The sequence below is a fragment of the Pipistrellus kuhlii genome, unplaced genomic scaffold (assembly GCF_014108245.1).
Source record: "Pipistrellus kuhlii isolate mPipKuh1 unplaced genomic scaffold, mPipKuh1.p scaffold_m20_p_9, whole genome shotgun sequence".
NCBI lineage: Eukaryota > Metazoa > Chordata > Mammalia > Chiroptera > Vespertilionidae > Pipistrellus > Pipistrellus kuhlii.
The window spans coordinates 51,714,049-51,728,359 of record NW_023425595.1 but is presented as its reverse complement, the minus strand read 5'-3'; the positions used below and the strand labels follow the sequence as shown (position 1 = coordinate 51,728,359).

At 40.5% G+C, this 14,311-nt stretch overlaps 1 pseudogene; it reads right to left on the bottom strand.

Moving 5' to 3' along the window:
- Positions 1-604: 604 nt before the first annotated feature.
- LOC118713773 lies at positions 605-8,892 on the bottom strand (annotated as a pseudogene).
- Between the last annotated feature and the right edge of the window lie 5,419 nt (positions 8,893-14,311).

Sequence of the window (14,311 nt, the reverse complement as noted above, 5' to 3'; positions counted from 1 at the left end):
GTGATAATAATAGGAGGAATTTGTGAGTACAATACTGGCAGTGTGTCCAAATGGGAAAAAGAAAAAAAAAACAAAAACACAGGGATATGGAGGAATTAAAGGCCAGTGTAAAATAACAGGTTGGAAGTTAGAATGTGCAAGGAATTACAAAAGTATTTAACATTAGCTTCCCCCACTCCCCCATTTCAGTGTCAGTTAACATGCTTTTGAGTCCAAATATCAGAACTCTGAAATCAAAGTGGTCTAAAAATAAGCTATGAAGCAGAGCTATGACATGTGCTACTTTAGCAGAGCACCTAATCTGATATATATATATATATATATATATATCTATATATATATATAAAATAGTATATATATACTATTATATATATAATATATATATACTATATATATAATAGTATATATATACACTATTATATATAGTATATATATACTATTATATATAGTATATATAGTATATATATACTATATATATAATAGTATATATACTTTTATATATATATATATATATATATATATATATATATATATATATATATATACTATTCATATTCATATTCATATGTGTGTATGATATCCAGCACCCTTGAAACAGAATATTTCAACTAAGGTTGCCAGTGGCAAATGCCAGTGAATCACGTATGCCCAGCTTAAAGTCGGAGGACATGCCCGTTATCCTCATGGTAGTGTTGAAGGTTTCTGTAAAATGAAGCCAATGGGAGTTTGAAATTTTCATAGCCTGACAGCTTTCACAGTTGTCAAATAGTTTTCTTTTGCTGGGAGGGATCAAAAAACTTTGTGCATGGAGAGACCTGGAGAATATTACCCTGAGTGAAATAAGCCAGTCAGAGAAAGACAAGTAACACATGACCTTACTCATATTTGGAATCTAATGAACAAAATAGATCCAGAGACATGGAACATGGAACAGACTGGTAAACCTCAGAGGGAAGGTGGGGGAGGGTTATGAATGGGAAGAGATCAACCAAAGAACTTCTTTGCATATATGCATAACCCATGGACAGACAATAGGTGGGTAAAGGCCTGAGGTGAGGGAGGGGGCAGGCTAGAAGGGATCAATGGGGGAAAGAAGAGGGCATATGCAATACTTTCAACAATAAAGATTTTTTAAAGCTGGTTGTTTTTTTTTTAACTTCATTAAAACATGTTTTTGGAGCCACAGATTTATCTGAGACATAAAGATCTATTATTTAGGTAAATTAAGGGCTCTGCCTAAAATAATAAGGTTCCTTTCTCAGCTTATATTTATATATGTTGGACGACAACTTTACCTCATTCAGCCTATAAAACAGGGTGCTATTCCAAATACAAAATGTTATGATTTTATGAGAAATTTTGATCCATCATGTAGGAATTATATTGAGCTCCAAGTTCATTATTCTATCAAAGATTTTTTTTTTAACACTTAGAATTCTGTTAAAAAGAAAATATTTAGGAGAGATTTATGGGTGGGGGGGGGGGGGGAGAAATGAATGGGAAGAAAATGTGTGGGCTCCAGATTTGTTATTAAAGAAACAAGATTGTCCTTGGGGAGCAGTTCTTTCTTTGTCTTTAATCTGCAGTCACCTGTGATGGCTTCCTCCTACTGCTGGTTTTGTTGTAGTAAAAAAAAAAAAAAAAAAAAATTAAATTAAACTAACAAGCTGCCTGCAATAACTGGAGGGGATGTTTCCTTTTATCATGCTCTTCAAGAGAGAAAAAGAGAGAAAGAGCATCCTCTTAAGTATGCAACAAAACTAGCAACAAAGATTCTTTCCTTCTACATGGTCTGCCCAACTTAATTCAGGGGACAAAACCTAAACTAATAACATGTCTTGAGAATGCCTTGCATTCCCGGACTTATTGGAATCCCTCCTCTGAATATAGAGGCAAGAGATAAGGAAGAAAAGGAGGCTTTTGGAAGACAGAGTAAGGGAAAAAGATTGGTTGATCTACTAAATATGAAAAACTGACTTGTTTGGTTGGGAATGGGAGTAAGTCCCTCTTTAGAAATCAGAGCAGAATATGACATCAATAGTAGAGGAGGTATTTTGGCTGTTTGGTTATAGTAGCATTTTCTTTGGAATATTGTCACCTGGGTACAAATATTAGCTCTGTCATTTTCCATCTTTGACAACTTAAGAAATCCATTTTTTATTGCCTTTTCTCCCCCTCACTTCCCAATAGTCATAACAACAGTATCTACATCTTGAGATTAAACTGTAGTATGTACATAAATTCCCAACATAAAACCATGCCTAGCCCATAATAAATGAAAAAGAAACTATTTACATTATTATTGATATTAATGTTGCTGTCCACTTTATATTAATATTTTTGTGCTGTATGTTTTTAGATAAACCCCTTGCAAACAAATGACATAAAAGGACATTGTGATAAGGTAGGGAAGGAGAGGAGCCAGTGCCTAGGGGCAGAGATAAAGAGAGAGTTTGAAAAACACAATCAAGAAGACATTCAACCTATTTATTATGAGTAGCAGTATTTGAGATTAACATGACAGAAACAAGATTTTCTATGAATGAGTGCAATGAGAAGGTCAAAGAGTCATCAGGATCAAGATGTGCTGGGAAATATCATTAGCACATAACTGACATGTAGGATGCACTTTGCAAAGGGCTACATTGGACACACTAAATATTGAACATCGTATTTCATCTCTAAAACTATTACAATTTTTATCTCCTTTTCTCATTGCTACACATGTAATTCTTATTTGGCTTTGTGATTGTTTCACTAGAAAATAAACCATTGACAAATGGAGATTACTTGATTACTGAGAATTTCTCCACCACAAATACAGTGTGCTGGAAATACCACGCGAGGTTTCCTCAGATCTGCAGAAACTAGCAACTATTTCACAGCCACTGTAGATGGCACACAGCAGCACCAGCAGAGTACGTGCCTAATGTATGTGCTGTAACTGGCTCTTAGATCAGGGATTGGTCCTGAGGGGCAGGAATTGTGCCACACACGAAAGGAATGCCAAGAACACAGCCTAGTTACAAAGCCTCACTTCTCCAGCTAATGTTTTTCAGGCCAACATAGCGTTTCTTGGGCACCCTTGAAATAACAGAACAGCGACAGTAATGCCATTGCAATGATAATTCCTGTGAAAACGAATGACATCCTAGCGATGGGTCCAAAGGCAAAGTACCATTGACATTGGAATCGTTTTTGTGAGATGGAGAGAACCTGGCGTGAAAGGACATCAGTAATCTCAAAGACAATTACACATGAGTCACCCTCGTAATCCCGGTTTGTCCTTATTTACAGGAATTGCTAATTAGTAATACTCAGCAATTTGTAAGGATGGAGAAGAGGTTCAGTTAAACTACACAGAAAACCTCATAGTCTCGAGAGTCTATTTAATTGAACTCTTCTGTAAAAAAAAAAAATAATAATATAAATATATATATATAGCTTTACAGCCTGTTTAAAAAAAAAAAAAAAAAAAAAAAGCTCTGAAGGATTCCAGCACAAAAGAGATCATACCCATGTTCACCTCCTACAGCTTTCAGGGAGTCTATACTTTATTATGTTCCAGTTTCTAGGCCATTTTCTATACAATGTGCACACATCTACAGAACAGAGAGGCTGTTTCTAAGGAGAGCCACAGCAGAGGAATCATGCTGTGGCTCCCGTTTTAATGAGCAGAGAGACGGTGGCAGCACGGCCACTGAGCATCGCGGGCGCCCCTGCCAGCTGTGGTGCAAAGTGCCACCCAGCTGGTCTGGGCCTCCGCGGGCAGGCGCCTGTGCCAGGTCCTTCTTACAAGAGCAGCGGAGCCTCTGCAAGGTCCCATGATCAAAAGCATTGATTTATTCTTGTCTCCGGCGTTCTGACTTCTCCTGGCTCCTAATTAAATCCCACTTACATTCTCCTCTGCTGAGTACCTTCCTGTTTTACATAAGATAAAGCCGGCGCTGAACCTAATCACCCTCCTCTCCTCGGCTGCGTGGCCAGGGCTGCTCTTCTTGTCTCTTCAGGGTCTTTGCAGACGTAAAGATCAGGTATGACCTCCCTTGGGTGTTCGTGGGAGATGGTGACAGGCATGCACAGTGCTTCCTGGGCCAGCATGCACCACGTAAGACCCACTGAGTGAGTCCCCTTGTGGAGGTGGGGAGAGCCCGGCTACTGTTGACACACTCTGGAAGGGAGCTGTCCGATATAGAAATGAAGTGACTGAAAGTCTGAAAACCTGAAACAAGTTTTTGCTCATGGTATGATTGTAACTCTGCTCAGTACATTCTAACTCTGGGTATACTGGTTTATACAGTTCTTTAAAGTAGAACATGCCTACGTGCTTTAACTTTGTCTTCTTCCACTGAGCCACAGGCATGCCTAAAATTTAAGGAGATATTATTTTATTTCTTTTATTTAGTTACTAGAGACCCTGGGCACGGATTTGTGTACAGGTGGGGTCCCTCGGCCTGGCTGATGATGGGGGCTGATTGCAGTGGGGAAGGGGTGAAGGGGCAGCAGGCTGGCAGAAGGGGAGGTTGACCGGCCATAGGAGGTTGGCTGTGGGAGTTCACTGACCACCAGGGGGCAGCTCCTGCATTGATTGTCTACCCCCTGGTGGTCAGTGCATGTCATAGCAACCAGTCAACAGGATGTTCAGTCACTTAGGCTCTTATATGTCTTGATGTTTTAGTGGCTATTTATTTTCTACAAACTTTATCTTAATAGTTTGTGGAAGAACAGTGCAAGACCCACTCAGTGGGACCCAGCCAGCGTGGCTCAGTGGTTGAGCATTGGCCTAGGAACCAGGAGGTCTCAGTTCCATGCCTGTTTGGAGCACTTGCCAGGGCTGCAGGCTCCATCCCCAGTGTGGTGTGTGCAGGAGGCAGCCATGATCAACGATTCTCTCTCATTGATGTTTCTCTCTCTCTCCCTCTCCCTCCCTCCCTCTCTGAAATCAGTCTTTAAAAAATCCCACTCGGAGGTTGTCCCTCCCCATTCGTTGGCCTGAGCAGATGAGCTGTAGACCAGTCTTGAGTGGCAGCTGAGCGTCCAGTCTTCAGTAGGAAACTGCTGAATAGGCACCCAGGGCACCTGCGCCTCAGACCAGTCGGCGAGCTCAGGCTGAGCAGCCGTGGACTCAGGAGCTGGAGCCATCCCTTCACCCTGAGATTCCTCTAGGCCACAGCCTTTTCAGGGCTCACTGCTCTTCTTCTTGTCTCTTCAGGGTCTCTGCAGACGTAAAGATCAGGTATGACCTCCCTTGGGTGTTCGTGGGAGATGGTGACAGGCATGCACAGTGCTTCCTGGGCCAGCATGCACCACGTAAGACCCACTGAGTGAGCCCCCTTGTGGCCAGGGCTGCACAGAGCTGGGGCAGGCCAGTTAACATAAGACACCTCTGTGGGAGGCGGTGGTCAGCCCTGGGGTCAGTAACCACAGAAGTCTCTGCTCCAGGAAGGCTGCCTGGATCTGGTTGGTGAAGCTTGCAGGAGTGATGGAGTTAGCAATAAGAGGGGCTCCAGTGGCAGCAGCAAATTCCAGCACAGCTAGCTGACAGGTATTCCTGGACGATATGACACTGACATCAGTAGGGTTTTCAGAGACAATAATGGCAGAGCCACCAGCAGAAGCTTCTCCCGGCTTTTCCTCACACTTACCTTGCAAGTGCCATCACTTTACTTCCGTAAGTGGACGGTTCCATCTGGAAGTCAAGGTTGGTGCCACTTAAGTGGGTTCCTGATGCAAGGGATTGGAGGACACCATCCTCCTCCATTTGCAGGACATCAAGGGCTCTGGAAATTGTGAATGTTCCCCTTTAAGTTATGTGGGAACCAAGAAAAATACCATATGGGCCCTTCTCTGGGGAGTGTGGAAAGGCTAAGAAGATATAATTTTACTTAAAAGCAATGAATAAACAACTACATAGTAGGAAAGCATCATGGTGGAATATAGAGCCTGCGTCAAGATGTTTATCCTGGTTCTGCCATTCATTATTTGTGTAATCTGTGCTATGTATGCAATATTTCTAAGCTTTTAGAATAGATAGATTCCTGCCACAGATTCTTTCACTTTTTCCTGTATTCATGCATTCAGTATTGACTGCTGATTTGAGTCCTGATTCATGACTTCTTACTCCAAAGGTAAGGCAAACATTTGTTTAGGATATTGCAGCTAAGAAAGGATAGAACCTAAAAACTTTGTGGCTAAATATTCTATGGTTTAGTTTCCTTTCCATAACTAAAGTTAATATTATTTCTTAGAAATTAGATTGATAATTTACATACGTAACACTTTAAAAAGTATCTTTTTAAATCTAAAGTTCTAGATACATTGAGTATAATTTTCTAGGATATGACTTAAACAGTGACATTGTTATTGATAAATAAAATACACCCTGCTATAAAATTTCAAGAAGAGAAATGTCAAGGAAGCTGTAGAAAACACTTTTACACAGAATTAATTTTATTCTTCTCAAGTTCTTAAAATGATATCCTCTGCTTTTTAAATGCGGATATATCTGACATTCTGCCAGGCTTCTTCCTGCAATTTCTTTGAAGTCAGATTATGTATTTCTTATTTGAAAGCCTTATGTTAATATGAAACACAGTTACCTTTGAGAGTAAAAAAATATAGTATATATATGAAGAGGACAGACACAGTGTTAGACATTTTACTGTTGCTAAAGCTTTTTCCTCCCCCACACAGAGAAGCCTACTGAAACTGTCACACAAACTCACAATGTGCAACTGTGAATTTTATAATAGACAGAGACAGAGACAGAAATGTCAATAACATCATCCATTTCAAATGCAGTGATCCTGCCTTAGATGAGGGGGCAGCAGGAACTGTGACATGAACACATGGCTCATTAACTAGGAATTTCAGTCTGGCCTATCACTGGTCCACGAACAGGTGAAAATATATCATTTCCCTTCAGTTATCTGTATACATTCCCTGTAACAAAAAATGCAAAACAACATGGAAAAGAAAGTCATTGTGAAGTACAGACCGATGGCATCCAACTAAGTACCTACACAAATTCTACGAACAAATAATGAAATTTGTTTCTTGGACAATATAACAGCTGCCATCTGGCAACTCAAATCTAACTGGTACTTCGCATTTTTCCACATTACACTAGAAGCTGATATATTATTTTAAGCAAAGAGTCATGACACTGAAGAAAAAATACACAATTGCCTTATTTTTTTTTTCATTCCAATCAGAGATGTAAAAATATATTTATGTGTCTTTTTTTTTTGTGTGTGTGTGTGTGTGTGTGTGTGTTTGTTTTTGTTTTTGTTTTTGTTTTTGTTTTGTTTTGTTTTTGTTAGCAGCACCTCTCATGGGCACTGGAGAAGTGTTACTGGATAGCTGCCTAAGTCAGTGGGAGTGGGCTGTCCCCAACCTCCAACCTTGACTTCTCATATAAATGAATTTATATGAGAGACCTTGGCTGTGTTGTGAAAAGCCAATTTATTAAAGTATGTACCTTTATTGAAAAAGTGAAGCAAGCAAACCTGTCTTATTTCATCCAGCTTGGAGCACATAGTTTTGTTTGTTTGTTTCTTGTTTTTTTTTGTTTTTTTTGTTTTTGTTTTTGTTTTTGTTTTTCTGGCTAATCTGGAAAAGTGAATGTCTATGGGTTTCAAAGATTCTTTTGCTGAGTATCTTAGTACAGATTAAGTATCAAGGTTTCCCTATATGCTCTTCCCAGAATCCTGGAAACTTTATCTTACCAACTCCCAAGACTGCTGGCTTCTCTTTAGGGAGTAAACCTGTCCTTTTTTCCTTTCCCCTGTCCCCCTCTCTTTCTGCACTCTCTCCCTAGGGAGGTTTAATCATTTGCTCCCAAGTGTCCTTGGCTGGGGAAGGAGGTGGTTTGTTATTTGCAGACCAGCTGCATATTCTCACACTGTTAGGCCTTGTCCTAATTTTCTTGTCTCCATTTCCCCTATTCCTCCTGTCCTGGAATCCTGTAACACTTTTATTTGATACTAAATGATGCTGGGCTTCAGGAAGTCTTCCTCTATTATATGCCCTCTTGTGAAATCTAAGTACAAAATAGGATTAAAGCTGTGACTATAATGCCTTCTGTCTGTGGAATTAGAAAGACAGCCATTCCTTAACAGTCACTTTTCACTGGCTTTTGCCTCAGAGCATGTCCCCATATTCTCATCTTCTGCCTATAGCTCACCTGACTACCTAAATGTGCCCAAAGTAAGCAACAGAGATGAGATAACAATTATCATTCTGAATAATCTATTTCTTTCCCAGTGGAACAGAACAGAGAGCTCAGAAATGGATCCATGCCACTATGCTCAATTAATATTTGACAAAGGAGGTGATAGCATACAATGGAGACAAGACAGTCTTTTCCATAAATGGTGTTGGGAAAATTGAACAGATACATGCAAATAAAAATGGAAACTAGACCACCAACTCACGCCATACACAAGAATAAATTCAAAATGGATAAAATAATTAAATGTAATTCATAATACCATAAAAATGCTACCGTGTTTCCCCGAAAATAAAACATCCTCCAAAAATAAGACCAACTTACAGGTTTCCTTCTGAGTGAAATATAAGGCATCCCCCCGAAAATAAGCCCCCCCCCCAGGCTCTGTCTCAGAATGAAAATTAATTTACCGTAAACTGGTTGCTAGAGCCGCCCTGACCGGCGTCTAGCAACCAGTGACATTACGCGGAGTCCTGACATCACTACTGTGTGGAGGCAGAGCGGAGGTCGGAGTGAGCGGTGAGCGCGAGGCAGGAGAGAGGAGGAGACTTTCGCAGATGCATGTGGAAGAACAGGAGGATTAGAGCGGACAGAACGCCGCGAAGGTGGTGAGTGCTGGTCTGTCTCTGGTGACACTACTTGATGCTCACGGCCGCCCTCATGATGACTGAAGGTTCTCAGTCAGTGGCAGACCCTGCTCCAGCCCAGATCCAGGCCCCAGCAAGCCCAGTGACAGTCCACAGGGAGGCCCCAGGGAGTAAATGTCTGAGGTAGGGGTAGGGGGGACGTCTGGTGAAGGTGTTCAGTGGCACAGGGGTGGGGGGAGAGGGATCACTTATTAATAAAATGACACAGGAGGATCAGAGGGGACAATCAAAATGACACAGGAGGATCAAAAGGAGTTACTAAAATGGTAATCCCCCCTATGATTCTCCTTTGCCATTTTGATTCCCCCCTCTGATCCTCCTGTGTCATTTTAAGTGATCCACCACCTTGACACCCCCATTCCTTTTTTTTTTTTTTTTTTTTTTTTTTTACCCCTAGAAATGAACACAAAAAGTAAAAGCTACTCCATGGAGTACAAGAAAGGAATCGTGGAAGACTCTTGGGGCCAAAATCTTACTGCTTTCTGCAGAGATGTTGAATATCCGATTGGTCCGAAAATGGCGAGCAGAGTATGGTAACCTCATTGAACAAGTGGACAAAGGAAATGCTAAAAAGCACGGTGTGGATCAGGTCAGCAACCATTATTTTCCAAGCTGGAAGACCTAATCTGTGAATGGGTTGTTGACAGGAAAGCAAAGGCTTTCGTTGTGAATAGGGCTCAGATTCAAGAATTTGCCCTTGCAATGGCACCACAGTTTGACATAGCCAACAAAGACTTCAAAGCATCACAACACTGGCTGGATAATTTCCTTTAGCGAAGTGAGCTGTCTTTAAAAAGATCTACTGGTTCAACATTGTTTAGGTTGGAAGATTCTCAAGTTATTAAGCAAGCACTTGCATTCAAGTCCTTTATTGATGATGATGATGACTTCTCTAAATACAACCTTTCCAACATGATTACTATGGATGAAACTGCAGTGTTTATGGGCCAATCATCTCAAACAACAATTGAACAGAGGGAGGCCTCCTTAGTGTACATTCCCTCCACTGCTTATGAAAGTGCACATGTTTCCTGTATTTTGGCAATTCGTCTGGATGGCACTAAAATTCCACCTTTAATTATTTCTAAGGGCAAGAAGGAAAAGATTGAACGTGTTTTGGGCATTTTTATTCTTGAAACTAAAAAAGCCTGGGCCACACAAGCAGTTATAAGGAAGTGGGTCAATTTAATGCTGCCGCTTGTTATGCGAGGGAGCCAAAAAGGTCTACTAGTCTGGGATTCAACCAGCATTCACCGCGCTAAAGACATGAAGACATTTCTTCACGAAAGAAAAATAGATCAGATAATGATTCCCGCAGGAATGATGGCCTATCTCCAGACTCTTGATATTGCAATAAACAAGCCATTCAAAGACAATTTGCACATGGAAATTAATGACTACATTGAAAATAGAATGGAGAGAAATCAGCATGGAAACTTTGTGAAACCTAAACTGCAAGAAGTTGTCACTTGGATGAAGAATTCATGGGAGAAAATCACTGACAGTTGCATTGCAAATGCACTGCGAACAGGCTACCTTGACAAGAAGTACTCATTTAAAGACAGTGCTATTGCTAAACATGAGAGATTTGGTCCACTGATTCTGAAAGAAATGGAGTCAAAGAAATTCACTAGGAAATTCAGGAATTGGATTGTTATAATGATGTTCCAGAAGATGATGACATGATTGTCATTGAATAAATGAGTAAATTCTTGATACTGTAGGATTCACAGTTTGTCTGGTTTGTGTTGACAACTACTGTACTACCATATCATATACAGGTAATAAATTTCCTTTATTTTCATTTAACAATAAATGTGTACCGTATTCTTCTTCATGGAAAAATAAGACATCCCCTGAAAATAAGACCTAGCACATCTTTGGGAGCAAAAATTAATATAAGACACTGTCTTATTTTTTGGGAAACAGGGTAGAAATCATAGGCAGTAAAATATCAGACATATCTTCAAGAAATATTTTTTCCAATATGCCTCCTAGGGCAAGGCAAACAAAGGAGAAGATAAACAAATGGAATTGCATCAAACTTAAATGCTTCTGCACAGCAAAAGAAACCAACAATAAAGTGAGAAAGGAGCCCACTGTATGGGAGAACATAATGGCCAATGATACATCTGATAAGGGGTTATTCTCTAAAATATATAAAGAACATATACTACTCAACACCAAAAAGATAATAAAATGAAAAACGGGTGTTCTGGTTAGTGTGGCTAAGTTGGTTGGAGCACCCTCTGGTATACCAGCAGGTGGCTGGTTGAATTTCATTTTTCTATGTAAGTCCCTGGTACACACATTCCAGTAATAACTCATTTCTGAAATGCACAATGCACTGCAAGTAGTTGGTGCAGAGTATTGAGCAAATGAGAGCCAGTTTCTAAACTACATGTAGGAAGGAGCCCTTCTCTACACCATAGTTTAGACTTAAAAGATCCACTTTGTGAAACATATACCCATATGTGTCAACTCATTATTCGAGAGAAGATAAATTGATACTAAAACATTAAATTTAGTTTTATCAATGATATTTATTTCTAAGATTGTAGTGATGTAAAGATATAAGAAGCAGGCTTGATGAACAAATGAATTAATGTGGAAAAAAAGATGATGTTTTTGCATGTGTATATGCTCTTGGCTCTAAGAGTCTCCACTAAAAGGAAGTAATGACTTAGATATGGAACTGAATATATTTGAGAGTGATCTTAAAAAAATTGTATTGAACTCATATACATGCCGTCCCTGAAAGTCAGGTCTATGTTTCATCAGAAATATAGGTAGTTAAATAATCTATCCTATCCTATATAATAAAGAGGTAATATGCAAATTGGACAACATACAAGATGGCTGTCCCCAAGTGGTCAAAGATGGCGTCCCCCATGTGGACACAAGATGGCCACCAAAAGATGGTTGGCAGGGAAGGGCAGTTGTGGGCAACCAAGCCAGCAGGGGATGGCAGTTAGGGGTGACCAGGCCTACAGGGGAGGGTAGTTGGGGGCAACCAGGCTGGCAGAGAGGGGGGCAGTTAGGAGTGACCGGATTGGCAAGGGAAGGCAGTTAGGAGCAATAGGGCTGGCAGAGGAGTAGTTAGGCATCAATCAGGCTGGCAGGGGAGTGGTTGGGGGTGATCAGGCTAACAGGCAGAAGTGGTTAGGAGCAATCAGGAAGGTGGACAGGCAAGTGGTTGGGAACCAGCAGCCCTGGAATCAGGCCTAAATGGGCAGTTGGACATCGCTCGAGGGGTCCCAGATTGGAGAGGATGTAGACTGGTCTGAGGAACACACACACTCACCCCTGTGCATGAATTTTGTGCACTGGGCCTCTAGTATATTTATAAAAAGCCAGTGACTGGAATGCTATAATGACTGAAATAACCAGTCACTATGATGCCCACTGTGGCCAGCAAACCAGCCTGATCAGGGATGGGGCCAGCAGCCAACCTCCCATGTTTCCTCTCCCGACTGGCACTGTCCCTGTTTGGCCTCCCTTACCCCGATTGAGTATGGGATCTGTCAACCCCCCTGCAGCCCCTCCCCTCACCTGGCCCCAGATCAGCCCATCCCACTCAGATAAGGGGCAGGGCCAGCCAGCCAACCACCTGCAGCCCCTCCCCCTGCCCAGCCCCACTCCTGATGAGCCCCACCACCCTGATAGGCTTGCAGCCCCTCCTCAGGCTGGCCCCGCCCCTGACCTGCCCCCCTACAAATAGAGGGCGGAGACAGCTGGCCAACCTTCCTCAGCCCCTCTCCCTGGCTGCTGGCCCCCAAATGCCCCCCACCCCAATCAGGACAGGTCTAGCTGCCAATTGCCCACAGCCCCTCACCCTGGCAGGTCTGGCCCTGATTGGGTCCTGATCTGTGTGGGACAGCTGGCCAACCTGCCATCTCCTCCCAGAAAGCCTGGCCCATATCCACCTTGATTGGGGCAGAGCCAGCTAGACACCAACCATGCACAAATTTGTGCACTGGGCCTCTAGAAGAAAATAAGAGAGGAAAAATATAACAAGGAAGCATTTAATTTTAAAAAATAAAAATCTTCTGCATTTTGTGAGGTATAAGTTGTTCTTATATTCATTATGTCATGATTGCATTAAGTTATTTTATTGCTAGTATGAATAAGTATAATTCACATAGTAAAAGAAGACTGGCTTGTGCTATATTGTTGAAAGCATCATCAAGATGTCAGTTGCAATAAAACTGATCAATTCTACCTGCCACAAGTTGTTTTATTGTGAAGTATAAAGCTGCCAAAGGAAAGTTTTATTTATATATGGCAAAATAATCTTTAAAGGGTATGGGGATAAAAACAACACATAGTACATTTTTTTGTTTTTCTTTATAGAAGACATGTAGTTAGTAATTGCCACATTGTTCTGCTCATAGTTCTTAAGCTCAGCTACAGATATGTTGATTTTTATGTTATTGCTGTTATTTCCCAATACATTTATTCATTCATGTTTTGTGTCTATATAACTATAATAAGAATTTTAAATTATTATTTATGTATTTATTTTCAAATTAACTGTGCATCTTTAGAAATAGCAGTTATGTTTATCACTTGGAATTAAAGTATTAAAGAAGTGACATAGTAATTTAGGCAAGTTTTATACTAACATCCCCAAAATAAATAAATAAATTGCTGATACTAAATTTAGTTTTAGGGTTAAATTTTTAGAATTAACTGTCAATTACAGGCATGAGGGATGTCTGTATGTATATCAGTTATATTATAAATCTGGTTTTTGAGAAAACGTTCAGGAAAAACACTTCAATATAAAGAGTTTAATCCCAGATACTTTTAAAAAATATACATTTTTATTGGTTTTAGAGAGGATGAAAGAGTGAGAGAGAAATAGAAACATCAATGATGAGAGAGAATCAGCTGCCTTGATCAGTTTTTACTTTGAGAAAGTAAAACACATATAGCATATGCCCTAATTGGGAATTGAACCTGGACCTCCTGACTCATAGGTCTATGCACAACCACCAGACAGGCTAACCCAGAGACTTTTTTTTTGTTGTTTTTTAATATATTTTATTGATTTTTTTTTTTTTTTTACAGAGAGGAAGGGAAAAGGATAGAGAATTAGAAACATCAATGAGAAAGGAACATTGATTAGTTGCCTCCTGCACACTCCCTACTGGGGATGTGCTGGCAACCAAGGTATATGCCCTGGATCAGAATTGAAACCGAAACCCTTGAGTCCACAGGCTGATGCTTTATCCACTGAGCCAAACTGGTCAGGGCTAACCTAGAGACTTTTGAAAGTCAATTTTTATTAACAATAAACACACAAAAAATAGATTTAATAAAGTTTAGGTGATAGTGAATTGCTCCTGCTAAGTAATAAGTGATCATGAGAAACCATTATTTTTTCCTCTGGGATATAATCTTGTCATTTGTAAAATAACTAAGAGAGATT